Here is a 13,084-nt window from a genome sequence, read left to right as displayed (position 1 = left end):
AAAAAATGGAGCTGGAGGAATCAGACTCCCTGACTTCAGACTATACTACAAAGCTACAGTAATCAAGACAATATGGTACTGGCACAAAAACAGAAACATAGATCAATGGAACAAGATAGAAAGCCCAGACATTAACCCACGCACCTATGGTCAACTAATCTATGACAAAGGAGGCAAAGATATACAATGGAGAAAAGACAGTCTCTTCAATAAGTGGTGCTGGGAAAACTGGACAGCTACATGTAAAAGAATGAAATTAGAATACTCCCTAACACCATACACAAAAATAAACTCAAAATGGATTAGAGACCTAAATATAAGACTGGACACTATAAAACTCTTAGAGGAAAACATAGGAAGAACACTCTTTGACATAAATCACAGCAAGATCTTTTTTGATCCACCTCCTAGAGTAATGGAAATAAAAACAAAAATAAACAAGTGGGACCTAATGAAACTTCAAAGCTTTTGCACAGCAAAGGAAACCATAAACAAGACGAAAAGACAACGCTCAGAATGGGAGAAAATATTTGCAAATGAATCAACGGACAAAGGATTAATCTCCAAAATATATAAACAGCTCATTCAGCTCAATATCAAAGAAACAAACACCCCAATCCAAAAATGGGCAGAAGACCTAAATAGACATTTCTCCAAAGAAGACATACAGATGGCCACGAAGCACATGAAAAGATGCTCAACATCACTAATTATTAGAGAAATGCAAATCAAAACTACAATGAGGTATCACCTCACTCCTGTTAGAATGGGCATCATCAGAAAATCTACAAACAACAAATGCTGGAGAGGGTGTGGTGAAAAGGGAACCCTCTTGCACTGTTGGTGGGAATGTAAATTGATACAGCCACTATGGAGAACAATATGGAGGTTCCTTAAAAAACTAAAAATAGAATTACCATATGACCCAGCAATCCCACTACTGGGCATATACCCAGAGAAAACCGTAATTCAAAAAGACACATGCACCCGAATGTTCATTGCAGCACTATTTACAATAGCCAGGTCATGGAAGCAACCTAAATGCCCATCAACAGACGAATGGATAAAGAAGAGGTGGTACATATATACAATGGAATATTACTCAGCCATAAAAAGGAACGAAATTGAGTCATTTGTTGAGACGTGGATGGATCTAGAGACTGTCATACAGAGTGAAGTAAGTCAGAAAGAGAAAAACAAATATCGTATATTAATGCATGTATGCGGAACCTAGAAAAATGGTACAGATGAGCCAGTTTGCAGGGCAGAAGTTGAGACACAGATGTAGACAATGGACATATGGACACCAAGGGGGGAAAACTGCGGTGGGGTGGGGATGGTGGTGTGCTGAATTGGGCGATTGGGATTGACATGTATACACTGATGTGTATAAAACTGATGCCTAATAAGAACCTGCAGTATAAAAAAACAAACAAAACAACTAATACTAAACTTTCATTGGGTTATTTGTATGGAAATATGTTAATATAAATGTTTCAGACATTACATGAAATTTCTAAAAATCTTATATTTGTATTTGTATGGAAATATGTATGGAAATATGTTAATATAAATGTTTCAGACATTACATGAAAAAAAAAAAAGAATGGAATGTGCAAGGAAAAAGCCCTTTAAGTTTATGTCTCATTACTTTTTGTTGGTATTTTTAACTTAATTTTTATTTTTTATCACAGGAAACTTGATTACAATGTTTTGTTTGTAAAAAAAAAAAAAAAAAAAAAAAAAAAAAAAAAAAAAAAGAAAGCTGGAGTAGCAATACTTGTATCAGATAAAATAGACTTTAAAATAAAGACTGTTACAAGAGATAAGGAAGGACACTACATAATGATCAAAGGATCAATCCAAGAAGAAGATATAACAATTGTAAATGTTTATGCACCCAACATAGGAGCACCTCAATACATAAGGCAAATGCTAACAACCATGAAAGGAGAAATTGACAGTAACACAATAATAGTAGGGGACTTTAACACCCACTTACACCAATAGACAGATAATCCAAACAAAAAATAAATAAGGAAACACAAGCTTTAAATGACACAATAGACCAGATAGATCTAATTGATATTTGTAGAACATTCCACCCAAAAGTGGCAGAATACACTTTCTTCTCAAGTGCACATGGAACATTCTCCAGGATAGATCATATCTTGGGTCACAAATCAAGCCTCGGAAAATTTAAGAAAATTGAAATCGTATCAAGCATCTTTTCTGACCACAACGCTATGAGATTGGAAATCAATAACAGGAAAAAAACTGTAAAAAACACAATACATGGAGGCTAAACAGTGCACTACTAAATAACCAAGAGATCACTGAAGAAATCAAAGAAGAAATTAAAAAATACATAGAAACAAATGACAATGAAAACACGATGACCCAAAACCTATGGGAGGCAGCAAAAGCAGTTCTAAGAGGGAATTTTATAGCAATTCAATCTCACCTCAAGAAACAAGAAAAATCTCAAATAAACAATCTAACTCTACACTTAAAACAACTAGAGAAAGAAAAACAAAGAAAACCCAAAGTCATTAGAAGGAAAGAAATCATAAAGATCAGAGCAGAAATAAATGAAATAGAAATGAAGAAAACAGTAGCAAAGATTAATAAAACTAAAAGCTGGTTCTTTGAGAAGATAAACAAAATTGATAAACCCTTAGCCAGACTCATCAAGAAAAAAAGGGAGAGGATGCAAATCAATAAAATTAGAAATGAAAAAGGAGAAATCACAACTGACACTGCAGAAATACAACAGATTATAAGAGACTACTACAAACAACTATATGTCAATAAAATGGACAACCACGAAGAAATGGACAAATTCTTGGAAAGGTAAAATTTTCCGAGGCTGAACCAGGAAGAATTAGAAAATATAAACAGACCTATCACAAGTAATGAAATTGAAACCATAATTAAAAATCTTCCAACAAACAAGTCCAGGACCAGATGGTTTCACAGGCGAATTCTATCAAACATTTAGAGAAGAGCTAACACCAATCCTTCTCAAACTCTTCCAAAAAATTGCAGAGGGAGAAACACTCCCAAATTCATTCTACGAAGCCACCATCACCCTGATACCAAAACCAGAAAAAGATATAACAAAAAAAGAAAATTATAGACCAATACCACTGCTGAACATAGATGCAAAAATCCTGAACAAAATCCTGAACTAGCAAACAGAATCCAACAGCACATTAAAAGGATCATACACCATGATCTAGTGGGATTTATCCCCGGGATGCAAGGATTCTTCAGTATACTCAAATCAATCAATGTGATACACCACAGTAACAAATTAAGGAATAAAAACCATATGATCATCTCAATAGATGCAGAAAAAGCTTTTGACAAAACTCAACACCCATTTATGATAAAAACTCTCCAGAAAATGGGCATAGAGGGAACCTACCTCAACATAATAAAGGCCATATATGACAAACCCACAGCAAGCATCATACTCAATGGCAAAAAACTGAAAGCATTTCCTCTGAGATCAGGAACAAGACAAGGATGTCCACTCTCGCCACTCGTATTCAACATAGTTTTGGAAGTCCTAGCCATGGCAATCAGAGAAGAAACAGAAATAAAAGGAATATAGATTGGAAGAGAAGTAGTAAAACTGTCATTATTTGCTGATGATGTGATACTATACATAGAAAATCCTAAAGATGCCACCAGAAAACTACTAGAACTGATCAATGAATTTGGTAAGGTTGCAGGATACAAGATCAATGCACAGAAATCTCTGGCATTCCTATACACCAACAATGAAAAATCAGAAATAGAAATTAAAGAAACACTCCCATTTACCATTGGAACAAAAAGAATAAAATACCTAGGAATAAACCTGCCTAAGGAGGTAAAAGACTTGTACTCAGAAAACTATAAAACACTGATGAAAGAAATCAAAGATGACATAAACAGATGGAGAAATATACAATGTTCTTGGATTGGAAGAATCAATATTGTGAAAATGACTATACTGCCCAAAGCAATCTACAGATTCAATGTAATCCCTATCAAACTACCAATGGCATTCTTCACAGAATTAGAACAAAAAATCTTTCAATTAGTATGGAAACACAAAATACCCCGAATAGCCAAAGCAATCTTGAGAAAGAAAAATGGAGTTGGAGGAATCAGGCTCCCCGACTTCAAACAATACCACAAAGCTACAGTAATCGAGACAATATGGTACTGGCACAAAAACAGAAATACAGATCAATGGTATAGTATAGAATGCCCAGAGATAAACCCACGCACATATGGGCACCTAATTTACGACAAAAGAGGCAAGAACATACAATGGAGAAAAGACAGCCTATTCAATAAGTGGTGCTGGGAAAACAGGACAGCTACATGTAAAAGAATGAAATTAGAACACTACCTAACACCACACACAAAAATAAACTCCAAATGGATTAGACTTAAATGTAAGACCAGACACTATAAAACTTTTAGAGGAAAACATAGGAAAAACACTCTTTGACGTAAACCACAGCAAGATCTTTTTTGACCCACCTCCTAGAGTAACAGAAATAAAACCAAAAATAAACAAACGGGACGTAATTAAACTTAAAAGCTTTTGCACAACAAAGGAGACCATAAACAAGACAAAAGGACAGCTCTCAGAATGGGAGAAAATATTTGCAAATGAAACAACAGACAAAGGATTAATCTCCAAAATATACAAACAGATCATGGAGCTCAATATCAAAAAAACAAACAATCCAGTTAAAAAATGGGCAGAATACCTAAATAGATATTTCACCTAGGAAGACATACAGGTGGCCAAGAGACATATGAAAAGATGCTCAACATCACTAATTATTAGAGAAATGCAAATCAAAACTACCATGAGGTATCACCACACGCTGATCAGAATGGCCATTATCAAAAAAGCTAGAAACAATAAATGCTGGAAAGGGCGTGGTGAAAAGGGAACCCTCTTGCCCTGTTGGTGGGAATGTAAATTGATACAGCCACTGTGGAGAACAGAATGGAAGTTCCTTAAAAAACTAAAAATAGAACTACCATATGACCCAGCAATCCCACTACTGGGCATATACCCGGAGAAAACCATAATTCAAAAAGAGACATGCACCACAATGTTCATTGCAGCACTATTTACAATAGCCAGGTCATGGAACCAACCTAAGTGTCCATCAACAGATGAATGGATAAAGAAGATGTGGCACATTTATACAATGGAATATTACTCAGCCATAAAAAGCAACAAAATTGAGTTATTTGTAGTGAGGTGGATGGACCTAGAGTCTGTCATACAGAGTGAAGTAAGTCAGAAAGAGAAAAACAAATACCGTATGCTAACGCATATATATGGAATCTTAAAAAAAAAAAGGTACTGATGAACCTAGTTGCAGGGCAGGAATAAAGAGGTAGACATAGAGAATGGACTTGATGACATGAGGTGGGAGGGCGAGGCTGGGGTAAAGTGAGAGTAGCATTGACATATACACTACCGAATGTAAAATAGTTGGCTGGTGGGAAGCAGCACCATAGCACAGGGAGATCTGCTCTGTGCTTTGCGATGACCTAGAGGGGTGGGATAGTGAGGGTGGGAGGGAGGCTCAAGAGGCAGGGGATATGGGGACATGTGTATGCATATGGCTGATTCGCTTTGTTGTGCAGCAGAAACTAACAAACACGGTATTGTGAAGCAATTATACTCCAATAAAGATGTATTAAAGAAAAACAAAAACAAAACAAGAAACCCCCCCAAACTACAAAGGATATTATTGGAACAATTGGAGACACTTGAATATAACTGTGTATTGGATAACTAGTAAAAAAAAAAAAACAAAAAAACCTTGTTTACTATAGTTGATTCATAAGCTTGAGCTCAAAGCAGCACTATAACTTATGCCCGAAGGAAGCTTCTAACTCACGCATTTTTCCCATAAGGCCCATTCCAGTCTTGGGGGTCATTTTACACAGTGAAATCAGTAACAAGACATAAAAATGTGAAAAACGTGGCACAAAATAGCCTGTGGAAAGGACACATTACAGCATGAGAGCTGAAACAAGAAGGCAGAGCTTCATCTCGTTCCACCTCAGCTGGGAATCTGTGGGTCAGGCGACCTCAATTACCACTCGAAGCATGTCCGAAAATGACCAGGGCATGCCATGAGTATTGACTTGGGAGTTACAAATAAATGTTTTATCGAGTAAGTGAACTTGCAAATAATGAAGTTTGACCGCAGTTTATAAAGAACTCTGATTGACCTTATCTTCCTTCAGCATAGCATTTTTTCATCATCCTTCCTATCATGGACCATCATTTCTTTCCTCATTTAATACTCTGCCACCAGCTAAATCTTCCCACTGGAGGGCCCTATTTCGTCATGTCATTTTTCTGCTCAATGCTGATTGCTAACTTGTATCGGGAACTTTCTATGTGCTGTGTATTGTCTCATTCCATCCTCACAATTGGAGGTAGGAACTTTTATCTGGAGAGGTGAAGTGACTTGCCCATGGATGGGGATCACAGCTCAGGCCCTTTCTTCCTGAGGGCGAAGTCCTGCTCTTCTCACAGCCAGCATTTCCCGAGCAGCCCTAGAACCTTGGTGTTGCTTTAGGAAAAAGTGCGCGCTGGTCAGAGAACCTTGGGAGACCCTCGGCTGAACTAGGTTAAAACATTTTTATTTCCTGTAAAGTTTTTTTCTTAGAGCTTTTTATACACTATGTCTTGTATGTTTTTAGGAAGGAAGTGTCAGTTCTGTGGTGTTTTCCATCCTTGAGTCCTGGAAATTTATCTCCTGGAACGTGTTGAGAAATAAAATTTGGGGAAACTGCTGCTCTGGTGACTTTAGAAGAATAGATAGAATGCAGGGAATTAAAAGGAGAGGGAAACTTAGGTGTGGATGTTGTGATCTTGGGAAAAGCCAGTGGCCAGCCTGACATGCAGAATAGGAAAGATGAGGATGGAGAGAGGAGGAAGAGTATTTCCAGTTGCATTGTTACTGGAGATTTCTGGTGTTGGAGCTGGGATTCTTGGGGGACTATAAATTTAGGTTGATTTGCTTTTCCCTAATTCTGCCACTGCCATTTATTAGCTATGTGACCCCAAGGCTGTTTGTCTTTCTGTAAGTGTGGTTTGAGAATTAACATGAGGGAATGCCTCGTGGTGCCTGGAAACAGTAAGTGATCAATAAAGCCGAGTCCTTCTTTCCCTGGTGGCTTTGCCTGCAGTGGTTTTTCCTTCCTCATTTGTTGGCTTTTTGGCCTTTTGTCACAAGGTGGCGTGCCACCTTAAAAAGAATCTGGAGTCGGTTGGTTTTTGTTTTGAACCTGCCAGTACTTTTTTTTTTTTGTAGCAGATTTAACACAGCTTAAGTCATTTTACATAGGGTTTTAATATTTTTTAAATTTTTTAATTTTTAAAAATTTATTTTGTTTCATTTTATTTTTGGGGGGGATATGACCTTTATTGAGCTTATCCACCGGAGTGGAAATAATGTCAGTACAAAACCCAATGTTTGTTACTGTAACTTCTACATCACAAAATCCAAACGGTTTTTTAAAAACAGTCATCTCAATCAAAACCCACTACTTCAGAATCAATAGCTTCTTTGAAGCCACAGTAACACTTAAATATGGTTAAGACTAGAATGCAGAAATTTGGTTGGTTGGAAAGCGAATTAAACTTCCAACTTGCTCAAACAGAATTACAAAAAGGCAGAATTGTGTTTTTCACAGAGATACAGTCCACTGGAATCACCAACACTGGACAGCTGTTAGATTATTTGGAGTCCTGAGATAATAAGGAATCCAGGCATCCTTTAGACAGTCTTCTGTTGTCCTTTCTTCCCAGAGATTTGTGGATGTGTGGAATGACACCACCACCAGCAACTGTAGTCTTGATGAGAGAGTCCAACTCTTTTTTTTAAAATTTATTTATTTTATTGATTTATTTTTGTGGCTGTGTTGGGTCTTTGTTGCTGCGCATGGGCTTTCTCTAGTTGCGGTGAGCAGGGGCTACTCTTCGTTGCAGTGCATGGGCTTCTCGTTGTTGTGGCTTCTCTTGTTGCGGAGCACAGGCTCTAGGCGCGCAGGCTTCAGTAGTTGTGGCACGTGGGCTCAGTAGTTGTGGCTTGTGAGCTCTAGAGCACAGGCTCAGTAGTTGTGGCCCACGGGCTTAGTTGCTCTGCGGCATGTGGGATCTTCCCAGACCAGGGCTCGAACCTGTGTCCCCTGCATTGGCAGGTGGATTCTTAGCCACTGTGCCACCAGGGAAGCCCATGACTAGGTATTTTTGAAGAATGCAGACCAGCTGTTGTGTAGAATGCCCCTCAATTTTGGTTTGTCTGATGTCCCATCAGGAGTAGATTCTGGTTATACAGTTTGGGCAGGAATAACACAGAGGTTATGTTTTCAGGACATCAAAGCCAGCACACATATGTCCCAGTACTGGTGATTTTAACTTTGCCTGCCTTGACGCTCAAGGTGGTGTCCACCAGGTGTTCACTGTAACGTAGCTATTTTTCTCCTTTATAATTATTAAAGTACCCTGTGGGGAGAGAGACTGATTAATAAGTCAAACAGAACATGTTCGTTGTACTTTTTACTAACAGCAGTATGTAGACTTGAACTAAAGTGGCCCTGTGATATGACAGAGGATATATACAATTTGTGTGTAACAAATTATAATCTTTACATATATAAATGCTTCTTGTCTGGTTGAAGAAAAACCCAGATGTGGGGGGAGAGGGGGAGTATATAACCTCATCCTGAAATCTGCCTGTTTTCAGTCTCTTGCATCACAGTGTCTCTTGGACCAGAGCACTGAGCTTTCATTTTATACAAAATCTGCGACATTATTTCATCCAATTTTATTTTATTTATTTATTTTGGCCGCGCTGCATGGCTTGTGGGATCTTAGTTCCCCGACCAGCAATCGAACCCGTGCCCCCTGCAGGGGAAGCTCAGAGTCCTAACCACTGGACTGCCAGGGAATTCCCATTATTTCATTATAAAAAGGAATATTCTCTAGAAAATCGCTGGAAAACATAGAGTAAAAAGAAATTCATGTTACCATCTAAAGTCTACTAGTGGATTTTTGGTGTATAATAAGTTTTAAAACTGATATTGCAAGTTAGCATGGAAACCTTACCATTAATTTTGACAGTTTTTCATGAGGAAATTCTAAGTCTCAAAGGAACCGAATACATTTGTATTCTCTGTATGTGAATGGCACCCCTGGGGTTGTGCAGTGCACAACCTATACAAACGTACACATGGCCCTGACTATTGGTGCTGTGTTCATCTTTTAGTTATAGCATGGGGCTGGCCACTTGAGAAGTGTTTGGGGTAGCTGGAGTTACACACAGTCATACTAAGGTTCACAGCAACACTTCAGAAAGGAGCTAGTCAAGAAGCATATCGGTTTAATTGATTAACTGAATTTTATGCCAGGCCCTTTACTTGCCCATTGGCAAGGGCCTCAGAGTCCTATCTGGACTCATCAGCTCTTGGAGGGTTTAGGCCTTCTCTCACGCTCTCAACTACAAAAAGTACACTTATTATCTACAGGGACGATATCAAATAGTTCTATTCACTTGAATGTAAAAATGAAACAAGTCCAATTCATATTTATTATAAATTGTTATTCACAGCACTATTTAATTACAATGGAAAAGTAGTTAATGTCTTTTGCAAGTGATTATGTTTTAACTAGGGGTATGTATGTAAAGAAACCCTGGGGGTCTGCCTCCCCCCTTTTTTTAATAAATGGGGGGCCTGGAGAAGCCACTCCTGCCTGTATTTCATTATCGGGATGAAATTTTAGGTGGCATCTCAGTCTTCCTAGAGTGTCGGCGAATGGCACTGACCAGATCCCTCCCCTGAGCCAAGTGCTGCTCCAAGTATCTACTCTGACCAGCTTCTGTGCCCTCCCGAGGCACCTGGCCATCTTCCCTCCCCACAAACCGGAAGCAAGGAGGAAGAGGTCACTTTTACTGTATCCCCATCAGAGAGCTGTTGCTTCTTAGGAGAGCCTGTGAGCACATTGAGCTGCAGGAGGTCTGACTGCTGCACGGGAAGATGCCTGTGTGGGTTCGTACTCTCACCAAACAGTTGGGACGGTTTAGGATGTTCTCGCCTAAAATACAGGCTTTCTGGCATAAAGCAAAGTTATTTTGGAAGGCCCTGGGGCACCTTAAGGATATACAGTTTTTTCCCAGTAGTTGAAAGCAGCATAACTAGTGACTATGCAGACTTTTAAAAAACACTATGGACAGAGATAAGTGATGGTAAATGAAATAAAAGTCACAAAGGCAGATGCCCCAATCACGGGCTAGGACCTGTGCTGTTCTCCACGCTGGTAGTTTCTGGTGAGAGAGCAGCAGTGGTTTCTCCACTTACAGTACACCAGCCAGTGACCTACAGATATGGAGAAAGTCTCCCTTCTCTGACCCTATCCCTCCTCCAACTCCCCCCTGGGGGCCTCCCCTCTCCACCCCCATGTCCCTCAGCTCCTCGCCCTGCTGGCCTTGGCACCGTCCAGAACAAGAGGGGTTCACCCAGCAGCTTCCTGTCCCAGGGCGCTGAAGTTGTCTGCAATCTGCAAGCTGAGCGCCGCAGAACCCCCAGGGGGCGCTATTCACAGTGAGGCGCAGGAGATCGTATGTTCACTTAAAAAGAAAATTCGTGGCACAAATCAAAGTGTCTTGAAAGGTGGGTGTCTTTATCTAATTCACATAACGGTACAGTATGGGCTAGCAGTGTCCTTGATCCAACTCACCCATCATCTCTGGGTGACCTATTATTGATGTAGGGCCTACTTTCCTCCATTGATCTTCATACTCCTAAATTGTATCCAGGGTACATAGTCCATAAGGTGCTTTATAGAATACATGCAAGAATCAAATACCCCTCCTCCCATATAATATATGAACCTTGAATTAAACAGCCTCAGTATCAAATGGGGTCTTGTAGGGACCTTCTGTACCTGTATAAACCTAAATAATGGAAGTGAGTCTGTTTTCTCCTATACAATGAACACTGCATTGTACAGATCAGGGGTCATCAAACTCTTTCTGTAAGGGTTCAGGTAGTAAATATTTTAGGCTTTGTAGGCAAACAATCTCCTGCAACTACTCAATTCTGCCCTGCAGTGCAAAAACAGCCATAGGCTATATAGAAATGAATGAGCATCGCTGGGTCCCAATGAAAGTTTACTTATGGACACTCAAATGTAAATTTCATATACTTTTCATGTGTGATGAAACATTATTCTTCTTTTGATTTTTTCAACCATTTAAAGATGTAAAAACTATTTTTAGCTTACAGCCTGTACAAAAACAGGGAGCAGGCTGGATTTGGCATGTGGGTGGCAGTTTGCCCTGTTATTGGTAATTTATAGACTGTTTCCAGCTCAAACATGATTATGTACTTAGCTTGACTAGAAATTAATGTCCCAAGTTAGTATAAGTATTAATCCCATTGCTTAGTCATTTATTTGACAAAGTAGAACCAGGTGTTTCTTTTTGGAAAATACTATTAAAAAGGAGTATCTTACTTACTCAAATAATTCCTGTCCTTTCTCCCTGGGGCTGGATAACAGGCCAGCCCCATGCCTCCTGGGGATGCTTACTGAGGAAGGATGGCGCGGGCCCGAGAGGAGAAGCACGGTTGGACGCTTGGTGAACCCAGTTGGGTGTCAGTGTAGCCCCTCCCCTATAAAGCAATAACCTTGTAGAGTTTGGCCCCTGAGTGGCACCTGGAAATAGCGCTGGCCCTGGGCTTGGGCTCTGAGTCTGTCACTCACTGAAGCTGCTGCCTGCAATTAAGAAGGGCCTTTCTGGGCCTGAACCCCAGTCTGCCCCAGGACACTGGACTGATTCTGCCCCGAATCCAGTTCAGCCTTATCAGAATCTGGTCCCCACGGCCAGCCTGCTTGCCCCCGACTAGCTGGCACCTCCTTCTATGGAAGGTGGCACAGAAGAGCTTATTCCTAACAGAGCTGATCTGTCCCCCTTTCTGCTGGGTTCAAACTCTTAACCGGTTCTCTTCCTGCTGTATACGTGTCCTCCTCTCCTCACTGGGCTGCTTCGTGTGGCCCAACAGAGGAAGCTCTTCTATCTTACATTTCCTAAATGATTTGAGGGAGGTCTTTACCGTTTCCCTCTACTAACTCTTTCTCCAAACCTGTCCCAACTCAAGGGGCACCTAATCAATAGACATCTCACAAGGGGACTTGCCTGGGGTGGGTGGGTGTCCTTTTCTCTCTTGTCACCCTGGATGGAAGGGTGCACAATGATTGATTGGTTAGAAAGTCAGTCCAAGAGCCAATTCCTCACCAGAGGCCCAAGGCCCCAACGGAGACAGAGAAGGTGGCTCCATCGACCGGTGCTGGAAGCTTCAGATACCTCCTGTCAGCATCGCCTCTTCCCACTGTCAAGGTTAGGCTGCCAGCAGGGGCTTCTTTCTCAAGCAACCTTACGGCAACATGTCACTTTGTGTGTGTGTTGGAGGGGAGGAGTGAAGCTACGCATCCATTTCCTAAACCTTAAGAGTCATATATATGGATTTTTTTTTTTTAAGAATATATTTAATTAATTAATTAATTTATTTGGCTGTGCCAGGTCTCAGTTGTGGCACGCAGGATCTTTTAGTTGCGGGATGTGGGATGAAGTTCCCTGACCAGGGATCGAACCCAGGCCCCCTGCATTGGGAGCATGGAGTCTTAACCACTGGACCACCAGGGAAGCCCCCATATAAATGGATTTTTAATTAATATCCCCTGAACAAAATAACGCATCAATACTTGCATCGTCAGAAGACTTGCAGGCCCAGTGGCTATCACTATTGCCCATTGCCTAATTCTTTTTCCATGCCTTGCTCAGCACATGTGACACATCACGTACAAATGCAGCGCTGAGGCAGCTTCTGAGAATCCTCTTCCTAACTTTTCAAGGAATCAAGTGACACAGGTCAAAACTTCTTGCTGCGTGACCATGAGGCCTCTGGGTAGCTCTACTGGGTGTTATTTAAGAAAACACAAATTTAGATATAGTCATTTTTAAAAGTTGAAACTTTGCAG

Source organism: Balaenoptera ricei, chromosome 4 (assembly GCF_028023285.1).
Source record: "Balaenoptera ricei isolate mBalRic1 chromosome 4, mBalRic1.hap2, whole genome shotgun sequence".
NCBI lineage: Eukaryota > Metazoa > Chordata > Mammalia > Artiodactyla > Balaenopteridae > Balaenoptera > Balaenoptera ricei.
The sequence above is the reverse complement of the archived record's forward strand: the minus strand, read 5'-3'. Positions refer to the sequence as shown.